Below are 14,005 nucleotides of genomic sequence, written 5' to 3' on the forward strand. Positions count from 1 at the left end.
TCGTTGGCGGGCCAGCGCCTCCTCTTTGGGAGGGAACTCGAGCGGCTGTTGTCGCCACTTCCATGGGCCCCTCTAGAGCTTCCTATGGAGGGTGCTCCACGAGTCTTGCTGGAGCTCGCGCCAGCTCCACCCGGCTGGCCCATCTCCTTCTTGGCCTGGAGGCTCCCTCAATCTCCCCCAGTGGGGGTCTATCACCTCCACCATCTCTTCATCCTCCTCTTCCACGCTCCTAGAGGGGGCGACCATGAACTGGTGGAGGGGGACATTGTCGTCATCGTCGTCATTGATGTTCGCCAGCAGCAGGCTACGGCGGTGTCCTCTTGCGCCCCCTCCTGCTAGTGGCGCCAATGCTGGAAGAGGGCCCGGCATCCTCAGAGCCCCCTGTGGTGGGCATCACGAGGATGGGGTTGTCACGGGCCCCTCCTGGCCTTAGGGGGTAAAGACCCACCGGTCGAAGGCCGACATCACAGCCTGGAGCGCCACGTCATCGTCGCTGGTGTACAAGGGCTCGTCTCCAAATGGTACCTCTGCATGCACGCTCTCGGCAAAGAGGACCTGTACAATAGCTTCCAGCACCTATAGGTGCAGAGAGTCAACACATAGCCTGGTGTGGTCCTGACGCCCCTCGTACTCCCAAACCGGGTGCGAGCGCCTCTGGAGGGGGCGATGCGGCAGAGCATGAATTCTCATGCCACCATGGCACTCGTGAGCCCTGCTGCATGGAGTGCCTGCAGCCTGGCGACGATTGGCCCAAGCTGGGCATCCTCCATCTTGGAGTGCCCCCAACCCGAGCTCCTCACGACGGGTCCCGTAGGCGGCACGAACAAGGGGATGCACTAGCTTACCTGCATGTAGATCCAACGTGTCGTGAGGTTCTCCACCTTGTTGAGCAGTGTCATAACGATGAACCGCTCAAACATGCGGTGCCTCATGCGTAAGGAGGCGCGCCCCATCGTCTATCCCTCCTTGCACCTCATGATATAGAAGGTGCAGAAGAGGGCCAGCGAGGGTATCACCCCCAGGAATCCCTTGCATAGGTAGGCAAAGGTGGCGAGGAGGAAGACGGAGTCAGGGTGGAGGTGGAGCACGTGGATCTGGTAGTGCTACAGAACCACTCTAAAGAAGTCCGAGAAGGGAGGGAGCGGACCTACGAAGACACGAAGGAAGAAGAAGGGGAACATCATCGTCGACAGCCCCCAAGCCGGCATCGTGCCCAACCAGATCTTGGTGACCCCGTTCTCATTGTGACCACTGGCCATCAGCGGGATGAGCTTCTGCATCCCCTTCAGATTCTTGATAATGGAGGGCAGCAGCACTGGCTCTACCTATGATCGGACAGCAACATCGCTCCTCTTCGGAACCATAGCAATGGAGCATCGATAGCGGAGGTGGGGAAGGAGAATGGCGAGCGGTACGTGCGCAAGGAAGGAGAAGTAGTGTGCAAGGGAAGCGTCTAGCAAAAGGCAAGTAATGATGGTTCCACCAAGCGCGTGCGACAGTTTTAAGGTAGAGGTGTAGTTCCCGAGGTGTCGTGGGAGAAGTGGGTACGTCCCATCCCATCGCAGCTAACACGCGTCACCTTCTGGCCCGACAGTTCGTCAGGACCCATGGCATTTCGACCCGTGCTGTTTCGTGCTTCACTTGTAGAACATGCACGCCGCAGGCCCGGGGGCTACTATCAGTCCAGTGGAACTAGGGTACCATGGCCCATCTACTGTCGGCCTAGTAATCCAAGTGGAAAAGGCCGAGTGCGGCGTCCAGCCCACTGTAGGAACTTGGAAGCACCCCATGAGGCTCCAGATTCACGAGAATCATTCTCTCCCTGCTAGGTTGTTACCCGCAAGTCTCTCTTCTTAGAGGGGTCGTTCAAATATTGCCTGACAACAGTCCTCACTCCACATGGATGACGTGCAACTCTAGCAGAGGAGGCAAGGATGGTGCCAGTAGGTGTCATAGAAGAATCTTTCCCATTTGGTTCTAAAAGGATGGCAATCGGCTGTCCTCCCGGAAGGCGATTTCCAAGGCTTACCCAATTGGTGCGAGCAGACCAATGTGACACCGGTCTCCATGAGGACATCACTTGCGAGCCCACGAGCCCGTCATGGGCGGCGCCTTTGGCGGGCCAAAGACCGTCTTTGTGAGGAAATTTTGCACGCTTGTCCCCCTTCAAATTGTCACCCTGTGGTCGCCCTTTTCCCGCCGATATTTTGGGATGAGAGGCCCATTGCAAGGATAGGAGGGGCATACAGCTACCATATAGAGGGATGGATGATGGAGCTCACATTTTTTTCCTCAGAAGAAGGCTTCTTCTTCCTCGTAGCTTGTAACACATGTGCAACACAACAAAGAGGAAAACACAAAGCAGGGGTAGGGTTTACACCGCAAGGTGGCCTGAACCTGGGTAAACTCTAATGTCCTTCTTGTGCTCCGCGTGTGTGCCTTGGTCATAGGAGAGAAGCGAGGTTGTAGGTGCACCCAGATCCCCATTGTTTGAACCGGGTTTTTGAGAGGTTTTCCCGTAGACACAAAACCAATCTCTGACACCAATTTTTGCAAGCTGCTACTGGGGAGATGTGACAACCACGACAATGATGTGGCAGTGGTGGAAGACCCCTGCATGGGGGTGACCAAGGGGGCGCCAAGCTCCCAAAGGAGATGGGCCAGCCCATCGGAGCTGGCGCGGCTACAGCTGGCCTTGCGGGGTGCCCTCACGAGGGAACTCAAACGGTCCTCACGGGAGTGGCAATGAGAGCCGCACCAAGCCCCTTCAGAAGAAGAAGCGATGGGTTGCCACGGATGAGTAAATGTTCCATGCTCATCTCTTTTGATTTCTGTTTGTTCTGCTTGGGGCCCAGATATTGAGTCGCTGAATCATCACGGCCCGTGCGTGCAAGAGGCAAAGGGAGACAACGTTTGGGTCACCCTCACCCACATCGTCTGTCGGGGGAGCCAGCGCGCCCCCACCATCCCGTGCGGGGCTTGAAGACATTGACTGCTGGCGAGAGGCCGATGCGGAGCATGTGGTGATGGAGGAGCACGAGGTGCCTCATGTCCCATATGAAGACCTGCATCCTCCTCGTGAGGAGGGCCAGCCTAGGGATAAGCCCCTAGAGTAGGAGGCGGCGGCTCTCAAGATGCCAAACACCAAAGGTGTCACCAATATGGAAATGGACACTAGGGGTCTAGGGCGGACCCCTAGGCAAGCTCCGCACCTGCTGGGGTGATGATGCCCACCGAGACGGCGTGGCAGGCTCCCCATAGTCGCGGTAGGTCAAAGAAGAGCATGTGCGCATCCCCCGGTGTGTGTCTGGAGAGGAGGACCTTGCCAAGGGAAAAGGGCCTACGGAGGAGGAGGCCTCCGCCTGGACTTCAAGTGTGGCGGTCTTAGGAAGCGGCGTCGAGATGCACCCATGCCTGGTCCTTCATAGTATCAGCAGAAGCGCCTTGGTCAGGCGTCGGGCCTTCGAGAATGCCCGCCCTACCCTCGACACGCTCGACGATGACCTCAAAGCGGAGGAGGTGTGCCTCGCGGTCAAGCGCCTAAGCCTGGCCATTGCATGGCGCCAACTCTAGGTAGCCATCAAGCTGGGCCACCAAGAGGACTAGGCCGTCCAGGAGAGGAGGAACAAGACCGCCCATGACGCCAAGGATCTTTGGGATAACGCCGCCCGCGATGTGGAGGCGGCTGACCTGCGGCGCCAGGAGGTCGAAGTTCACGCCCACACAGTGCAGGAGCAGATCTTTCTCCGGGAGCAGGAGCTCCGGGATCATGAAGATGCACTAGCGTCATTATGCCGCCCGTGAGGAGAAGCTAGCCAAGAGGGAGAAGGCCATTGCGGGACACGAGGGGACATGGCCATCCGGGAACGGGAGGCTGCTCGAACCGCCTCTGACCAAGAGGCGGAGTGTGAGCGTCTCATAACCTTGGAGAACCAAGTCTCTGCTGACACAACCGCCTACGACAAGGTACATGTCAAGGACAACGCCTTGCTCGAGAAGAGGGAGGCCAAGATCAAGGACAACGCCGACGCCCGGGTGGCCAAGGAGCACGCGGACCTCCTTAAGGAGCACCACGGCAAGATGGAGCGGCAAGAGGCCCACTTGCAGTCGAAGTGCATGAGCTCCAAAAGGAGATCACCCAGCTCAAGGAACAGCTCCAGCAGGTCAAGGCCAACCTCCACCTTGCCCTCAAAGGCAAGGAAGAAGCTTAAGGGGAGCTATACTCACTCCACGCACAGGTGGGCGACATCCATGATATTGTCAAGAAAGCCTGGGAGGAGGCGGAAGGCCGCGCGGGCGCGGACGATGGAGTCGCAGCGCACCTTTGTTTCTAGTCCTTTTCAAAGAAATTCATCGACGAGTACGTCTCAAATCAGCTATACGGTCAAGAGGCGAGGAAGGTACCCATACAACACCCAGTATAATTTTGAAGTCTTCCTCAAGAGGATGAAGGATGGGCGGGCAATCATCCACATGCACTCGCCTAAAGTTGCAAGGACCTTTGACATCAGTGAAGGCTCAATATTTGCCTTCCGCTTCAACAGTTTATGGTGCTTCTAGATGAGATTCATCTGTCTATTTACCGTCTATGGTGCTACTTTCCAAAGGTTTTAGATGTTGCATGTGAAACTTGGTCTTGTCATATAATTGGTAGCTAGGTAGTATATGTTGGGGAACGTTGCATGGGAAACAAAAAAAATCCTACGCACACGAAGACCTATCATGCTGATGTCCATCTACAAGAGCAGATTAGATCTATGTACCCTTGTAGATCGCTAAGCAGGAAGTGTTAAGAAACGCGGTTGATGTAGTGGTACAAGTTCGAGATTCAAATCACCGTCGTCCCACGATCCGTCCCACGATCCATTCCGATCTAGCGCCGAACGGACGACACCTCCACGTTCAGCACACGTACAGCTCGATCACGATCTCGGCCTTCTTGATCCAGCAAGAGAGACAGAGAAGTAGATGAGTTCTTTGAAAGTGTGACGGCGCTCCGGTGGTGGTGAGGATCTACTCCTGCAGGGCTCCGCCCGAGCTCTGCAGAAATCCAATCTAGAGGCAAAACTATGTGGAATAGGTTTGAGTTGCACGTGGCAAAGTTGTGTCTCAAAAACCCTAAAACCACCACTACATATAGGAGGAGGGGAGGGGCTAGCCTTGGGGCACAAGGGACCCAAGGGTGCGCCGGCCGAAGGGGGAGGAGGACTCCTCCTCCAATTCGGTTTGGGAAGGAGTAGTCCTCCTCTTCCTCCCCACCAGCCTCTTTCCTTTTTTTCTTTCTTTCCTTTCATTTTTTCACTTGTGGCGCCATAGCCTTCTTGGGCTGTTTCCACCAGCCCACTAAGGGCTGGTGTGCCACCCTAAGGCCATGGGCTCACTCCCGGGTGGGTGGGCCCCTCCCGGTAAACACCCGGAACCCATTCATCACTCCCAGTACTCTGTCGGTAATGCCCGAAACTTTCCGGTGACCAAATTAAACCATCATATATATCAATATTCGTTTCCGGACCATTTCGGAAACCCTCGTGATGTCTGTGATCTCATACGGGACTCCGAACAACATTCGGCAACCACACATATAACTCAACTATGCTAAAACATCATCGAACCTTAAGTGTGCAGAACCTGCGAGACATGACCCGAGACACTCCTCGGTCAATATCCAATAGCGGGACCTGGATGCCCATATTGAATCCTACATATTGTCCGAAGATCTTATCGGTTGAACCTCGGTGCCAAGGATTCATATAATCCCGTATGTCATTCCCTTTGTCCTTCGGTATGTTACTTGCCCGAGATTCGATCGTCGGTATCCGCATACCTATTTCAATCTTGTTATCGGCAAGTCTCTTTACTCGTTCCATAATACAAGATCATGTGACTTACACTTTAGTCACATTTCTTGCAAGGCTTGTTTGTGATGTTGCATTACTGAGTGGGCCATGAGATACCTCTCTGTCACACGGAGTGACAAATCCCAGTATTGATCCATACTACCTCAACGAACACCTTCGGAGATACATGTAGAGCACCTCTATAGTCATCGAGTTACGTTGCAACGTTTGATACACACAAGGTATTCCTCCGGTGCCAGTGAGTTATATGATTTCATGGTCATAGGAATAAATAATTGACACGCAGAAAACAATAGCAACAAAATGACACGATCACATGCTACGTTCATAACTTGGGTCTAGTCCATCACATGATTCTCCTAATGATGTGATCTAGCTATCAAGTGACCACACTTGCATATAGTCAGAAAACCTTCACTATCCTTGATTAACTGGCTAGCCAACTAGAGGCTTGCTAGAGACATTGTTTTGTCTATGTATCCACACATGTATCTATGTTTTCATTCAATACAATTATAGCATGGATAATAAACGATTATCTTGAAACAGGAAATATAATAATAACTATTTTATCATTGCCTCTAGGGCATATTTTCAACAGTCTCCCACTTGCACTAGAGTCAATAATCTAGTCCTCACATCGTCATGTGATTTACATTGTAATAAATCTAACACCCATATAGTTCTGGTGTTGATCATGTCTTGCACGTGGAAGAGGTTTAGTCAGCGGATCTGCTACATTTAGATCCGTGTGCACTTTGCAAATATTCATGTCCTCTCCTTCGACGTAGTCGCGGATGAGGATGAAGTGTCGTTTGATATGCCTGGTCTTCTTGTGAAACCTCGGTTTCTTTGCCAAGGCAATGGCACCAGTGTTGTCACAGAACAGAGTTATTGGATTTAGTGCGCTTGGCACAACTCCAAGATCCATCATGAACTGCTTCATCCAGACACCCTCCTTAGCTGCCTCCGAGGCAGCCATGTACTCTGCTTCACATGTAGAATCTGCTACGACGCTTTGCTTGGAACTGCACCAGCTTACCGCACCCCCATTAAGAATAAATATGTATCCGGTTTGAGACTTAGAGTCATCCGGATCAATGTCAAAGCTTGCGTCGACGTAACCCTTTACGACGAGCTCTTCGTCACCTCCATAAACGAGAAACATTTAATTAGTCCTTTTCAGGTACTTCAGAATATTCTTGACCGCCATCCAGTGATCCACTCCTGGATTACTTTGAAACATGTCTGCCATACTTATGGCCAAGCTGACGTCTGGTCTAGTGCACATCATTGCATACATGATAGAACCTATGGTTGAAGCATAGGGGACGGAACTCATTTGTTCTCTATCTTCCGCAGTTGTTGGGCACTGAGTCTTACTCAATTTTATACCTTGTAACACTGACAAGAACCCCTTCTTGGATTGTTCCATTTTGATCTTCTTAAAAACTTTATCAAGGTATGTGCTTTGTGAAAGTCCTATCAGGCGTCTCGATCTATCCCTATAGATCTTAATGCCTAGAATGTAAGCAGCTTCTCCTAGGTCCTTCATAGAGAAACTTTTATTCAAGTAATCCTTTACGCTCTCCAAAAACTCCATGTTGTTTCCAATAAGCAATATGTCATCCACATATAATATTAGAAACACCACAGAGCTCCCACTCACTTTCTTGTAAATACAAGATTCTCCAACCACTTGTATAAACCCAAATGCTTTGATCACCTCATCAAAGCGCTTATTCCAACTCCGAGATGCTTGCACCAGTCCATAAATGGATCGCTGGAGCTTGCATACTTTGTTAGCATTATTTGGATCGACAAAACCTTCGGGTTGCATCATATACAACTCTTCCTTAAGAAAACTGTTAACGAACGTCGTTTTGACATCCATCTGCCAGATATCGTAATCGAAAAATGCAGCTATTGCTAACATGATTCGGACGGACTTAAGCATCGCTACCGGTGAGAACATCTCATCGTAGTCAACTCCTTGAACTTGTGAAAAACCCTTTGCCACAAGTCGAGCTTTATAAACAGTCACATTACCGTCCGCGTCCGTCTTCTTCTTAAAGATCCATTTGTTTTGAATAGCCTTGCGGCCTTCAGGTAATACTTCCAAAGTCCACACTTTGTTTTCATACATAGATCCATCTGGGACTTCATGGCTTCCAGCCATTTGTTGAAATCCGGGACCACCATTGCTTCTTCATAATTCGCAGGTTCATTGTTGTCTAACAACATGATTGATAAGGCAGGATTACCGTACCACTCAGGAGTAGTACGTGATCTTGTCTACCTGCAAGGTCCGATAGGAACTTGATCCAAAGTTTCATGATCATCATCATTAACTTCCTCCTCAACCGGCGTCGCTTCGACAGAGGTTTCCCCCTGCCCTTCGCCACCATCTAGAGGGGTTAGAGGTTCGACAACCTCATCAAGTTCTATCTTCCTCCCACTCAATTCTTTCGAGAGAAACTCCTTCTCAAGAAAAGCTCCATTCTTAGCAACAAACACTTTGCCCTCGGATTTGAGATAGAAGGTGTACCCAACTGTCTCCTTTGGGTAACCTATGAAGACGCACTTTTCCGCTTTGGGTTCCAGCTTTTCAGGCTGAAGCATTTTGACATAAGCATCACATCCCCAAACTTTAAGAAACGACAACTTCAGTCTTTTGCCATACCACAGCTCGTATGGTGTCGTCTCAATGGATTTTGATGGTGCCCTATTTAAAGTGAATGCAGCTGTCTCTAATGCATAACCCCAGAATGATAACGGCAAATCGGTAAGAGACATCATAGATCACACCATTTCTAACAAAGTACGATTACGACGTTCGGACACACCATTACGTTGTGGTGTTCCAGGCGGTGTCAACTGTGAACCAATTCCACATTGTCTTAAGTGAGCATCAAACTCGAAACTCAGATATTCACCCCCACGATTAGAACGTAGGAACTTGATCTTCTTGTTATGATGATTTTCAACTTCACTCTAAAATTGCTTGAACTTCTCAAACGTTTCAGACTTGTGCTTCATCAAGTAGATATATCCATACCTACTCAAATCGTCAGTGAAGGTGAGAAAATAACGATATCCACCGCACGCCTCCACACTCATCGGACCGCACACATCGGTATCTATGATCTCCAACAAGTCACTTGCACGCTCCATTGTTCGGGAGAACGGAGTCTTAGTCATCTTGCCCATGAGGCATGGTTCGCACGTGTCAAATGATTCAAAATCAAGTGATTCCAAAGGCCCATCGGAATGGAGTTTCTTCATGCGCTTTACACCAACATGACCTAAGCAGCAGTGCCACAAAAACGTGGCGCTATCATTGTTAACTCTACATCTTTTGGTCTCAATGTTATGTATATGTGTATCATCGCTATCAATATTCAATATGAACAATCCTCTCACATTAGGTGCATGACCAGAAAAGATTTTACTCATAGAAATAGAACAACCATTATTCTCTGACTTAAACGAGTAACCGTCTCGCAATAAACAAGATCCAGATATAATGTCCATGCTTAATGCACACACTAAATAACAATTATTTAAGTTCATAACTAATCCTGATGGTAACTGAAGTGGAACTGTGCCGACGGCGATTGCATCCACCTTGGAACCATTTCCCACGCGCATCGTCACTTCATCCTTCGCCAGCCTTCGTTTATTCCGCAGTTCCAGCTTCGACTTGCAAATATGAGCAACAGAACCGGTATCGAATACCCACGCACTACTATGAGAGTTGGTTAAGTACACATCAATAACATGTATATCAAATATACCTGATTTTTCCTTGGCCGCCTTCTTATCAGCCAAATACTTGGGGCAGTTGCACTTCCAGTGACCCAGTCCCTTGCAATAATAACACTCTGATCCAGGCTTAGGTCCAGCCTTGGGTTTCTTCGTCGGATTGGCAACAGGCTTGCCACTCTTCTTAGAGTTACCCTTCTTGCCTTTGTCATTTCTCTTGACACCACTGGTCTTATTGACCATCAACACTTGATGCTCTTTCCGGAGTTCTGACTCTGTGACTTTTAGCATCGCGAATAACTCGTTGGGTGACTTGTTCATCCCTTGCATGTAATAGTTCAAAAAAAGCTCTTATAGCTAGGTGGCAGTGATTGAAGAATTCTGTCAGTGATAGCCTCTTGCGGGAGTTCAATCCCCAGCTCAGCTAGACGGTTTGAGTACCCAGACACTTTGAGCACATGTTCACTGACACACGAATTCTCCTCCACCTTGCAAACATAGAATTTATCGGAGGTCTCATACCTCTCGATCCGGGCATTCTTCTGAAAGATAAACTTCAACTCCTGGAACATCTCATATGCTCCATGACGCTCAAAGCGATGTTGAAGTCCCGGCTCTAAGCCATACAAGACTGCACATTGAAATACTGAGTAGTCCTCCTTACATGTTAACCAGGCGTTCAAAACATCTTGGCTAGACGTAGCGGGTGGTTCATCTCCTAGCGCAGCATTAAGGACATAATCCTTCTTCCCAGTTTGCAGGAGCAGCTTCAGATTACGAGCCCAGTCTACAAAGTTGCTTCCATCAACTTTCAACTTAGCTTTCTCTAGGAACGTATTAAAATCCAGGGTGACTGTTGCATGAGCCATTTATCTACAACACAAATATTGCAAAGTGGACTTAGACTGTGTTTAAGATAATTAGAGTTTAACTAATCAAATTATTGATAAACTCCCACTCAAAAAGTACATCTCTCTAGTCATTTGAGTGGTACATGATCCAAATTCAGTAACTCAAGTCCGATCATCACGTGAGTTGAGAATAGTTTCAGTGGTAAGCATCTCTATGCTAATCATATCAACTATACGATTCATGCTCAACCTTTCGGTCTCATGTGTTCCGAGGTCATGTCTGCACATGCTAGGCTCGTCAAGTTTAACCCAAGTGTTCCGCGTGTGCAACTGTTTTGCACCCGTTGTATGTGAACGTTGAGTCTATCACACCCGATCATCACGTGGTGTCTCAAAACGACAAACTGTCGCAACAGTGCACAGTCGGGGAGAACACAATTTCATCTTGAAATTTTAGTGAGAGATCACCTTATAATGCTATTGTCGTTCTAAGCAAAATAAGGTGCATAAAAGGATTAACATCACATGCAATTCATAAGTGACATGATATGGCCATCATCTTGTGCTTCTTGATCTCCATCACCAAAGCACCGGCATGATCTTCTTGTCACCGGCGCCACACCATGATCTCCATCATCGTGCCTCCATCGAGGTTGTCGTGCTATCTATGATATTACTACTAAAGCTACGACCTAGCAATATAGTAAACACCTCTGCAAACACAAACGTTAGTTTAAAGACAACCCTATGGCTCCTGCCGATTGTCGTAGCATCGACGTGAAGTCGATATTAACTATTACAACATGATCATATCATACATCCAATATATCACATCACGTCATTGTCCATATCATATCACAAGCATACCCTGCAAAAACAAGTTGGACGTCCTCTAATTTGTTGTTGCATGTTTTACGTGGTTGCTATGGGTATCTAGTATGATCGCATATTACTTACGCAAAAACCACAACGGAGATGTGCAAATTACTATTTAACCTCTCTCCAAGGACCGCCTCAGTCAAAACCAATTCAACTAAAGTTGAAGAAACAGGCACCCGCCAGTCATCTTTAAGCAACGAGTTGCATGTTAGTCGATGAAACCAGTCTCTCATAAGCGTACGAGTAATGTCGGTCCGGGCCGCTTCAATCCAACAATACCGCCGAATCGAGAAAAGACTAAGGAGGGCAGCAAATCGAACATCAACGTCCACAAAACCTTTTGTGTTCTACTCGAGATAACATCTATGCATGAACCTAGCTCATGATGCCACTGTTGGGGAACGTTGCATGGGAAACAAAAAATTTCCTACGCACACGAAGACCTATCATGGTGATGTCCGTCTACGAGAGGAGATTAGATCTACATACCCTTGTAGATCGCTAAGTGGGAAGCGTTAAGAAATGCGGTTAATGTAGTGGTACAGCTTCGTTATTAAAATCACCATCATCCCACGATCTGTTCCGATCTAGCGCCGAACGGACGGCACCTCCGCGTTCAGCACACGTACAGCTCGATGACGATCTTGTCCTTCTTGATCCAGCAAGAGAGACGGAGAAGTAGATGAGTTCTCCGGCAGCGTAACGGCGCTCCGGTGGTGGTGTTGATCTACTCCTGCACGGCTCCGCCCGAGCTTCGCAGAAATCCGATCTAGAGGCAAAACTACTATGTGGAATAGGTTTGAGTTGCACGTGGCAAAATTGTGTCTCAAAACCCCTAAAACCACCAGTATATATAGGAGGAGGGGAGGGGCTAGACTTGGGGCACAAGGGCCCCGAGGGTGCGCCGGCCGAAGGGGGAGGAGGACTCCTCCTCAAATTCGGTTTGGGAAGGAGGAGTCCCCATCTTCCTTCCCACCTCCCTCTTTCCTTTTTTTCTTTCTTTCCTTTGGTTTTTTCACTTGTGGCGCCATAGCCTTCTTGGGCTGATTCCACCAGCCCACTAAGGGCTGGTGCGCCACCCTAAGGCCATGGGCTCACTCCCGGGTGGGTGGGCCCCTCCCGGTGAACACCCGGAACCCATTCGTCACTCCCGATACTCTGCCGATAATGCCCGAAACTTTCCGGTGACCAAATGAAACCATCCTATATATCAATATTTGTTTCCAAACCATTCCGAAAACCCTCGTGACGTCCGTGATCTCATCCGGGACTCCGAACAACATTCGGCAACCACACATATAACTCAACTATACTAAAACATCGTCGAACCTTAAGTGCGCAGACCCTGCGGGTTCAAGAACTATGTATACATGACCCGAGACACTCCTCGGTCAATATCCAATAGCGGGACCTAGATGCCCATATTGGATCCTACATATTGTCCGAAGATCTTATCGGTTGAACCTTAGTGCCAAGGATTCATGTAATCATGTATGTCATTCCCTTTGTCCTTCGGTATGTTACTTGCCCGAGATTCGATCGTCGGTATCCGCATACCTATTTCAATCTCGTTATCGGCAAGTCTCTTTACTCGTTCCGTAATACAAGATCCCGTGACTTACACTTTAGTCACATTGCTTGCAAGGCTTGATTGTGATGTTGCATTACTGAGTGGGCCCCGAGATACCTCTCTGTCACACGGAGTGACAAATCCTAGTCTTGATCCATACTAACACAACGGACACCTTCAGAGATACCTGTAGAGCACCTTTATAGTCACTCAGTTACGTTGCGACGTTTGATACACACAAGGTATTCCTCCAGTGCCAGTGAGTTATATGATCTCATGGTCATAGGAATAAATACTTGACGCGCAGAAAACAATAGCATCAAAATGACACGATCACATTCTACGTTCACAATTTGGGTCTAGTCTATCACATGATTCTCCTAATGATGTGATCTAGTTATCAAGTGACAACACTTGCATATAGTCAGAAAACCTTGACTATCCTTGATCAACTGGCTAGCCAACTAGAGGCTTGCTAGGGACATTGTTTTGTCTATGTGTCCACACATGTATCTATGTTTTCATTCAATACAATTATAACATGGATAATAAAAGATTATCTTGAAACAGGAAATATAATAATAACTATTTTATCATTGCCTCTAGGGCATATTTCCAACAATATATGCCTATATGATCTTGTACTCTGATGATTTCAATTATGGAATCTTGGTTGCCGTAATATGAATATGAAATATATTGTGTGCTTGATATGAAGTGTCAATTTGATTACTAACTGGATTATAAATAATAGAGCAATTAGGTTGATTATTGGAGTTTCCTATTGCAGACGATTTCTTAGGAAACACCATGAGCGATGACCTTAGCAAACCCACACGGTTTCTGGAAGGTTGGCGTGTTGGATGAGTGAACAACCGCACACGATTTCCGACCGACAACTGTGTGCGTTAAGCCACCCTTTCACAAACGTTTTCACATAAAAAGTGTGTGTGATGGACAACCCTATGCCAAATAGTTTTTTCTAGGCACCATGTGTGATGGCCACCCCTAATAATGAGGATGTTATGCAGAAAATTGTGTGTGATGTACAATATGAATGGAGACATATCTTTGGAATTCCC

This window comes from Hordeum vulgare, chromosome 5H (genome assembly GCF_904849725.1).
Source record: "Hordeum vulgare subsp. vulgare chromosome 5H, MorexV3_pseudomolecules_assembly, whole genome shotgun sequence".
In the NCBI taxonomy this organism is placed as follows: Eukaryota; Viridiplantae; Streptophyta; class Magnoliopsida; order Poales; family Poaceae; genus Hordeum; species Hordeum vulgare.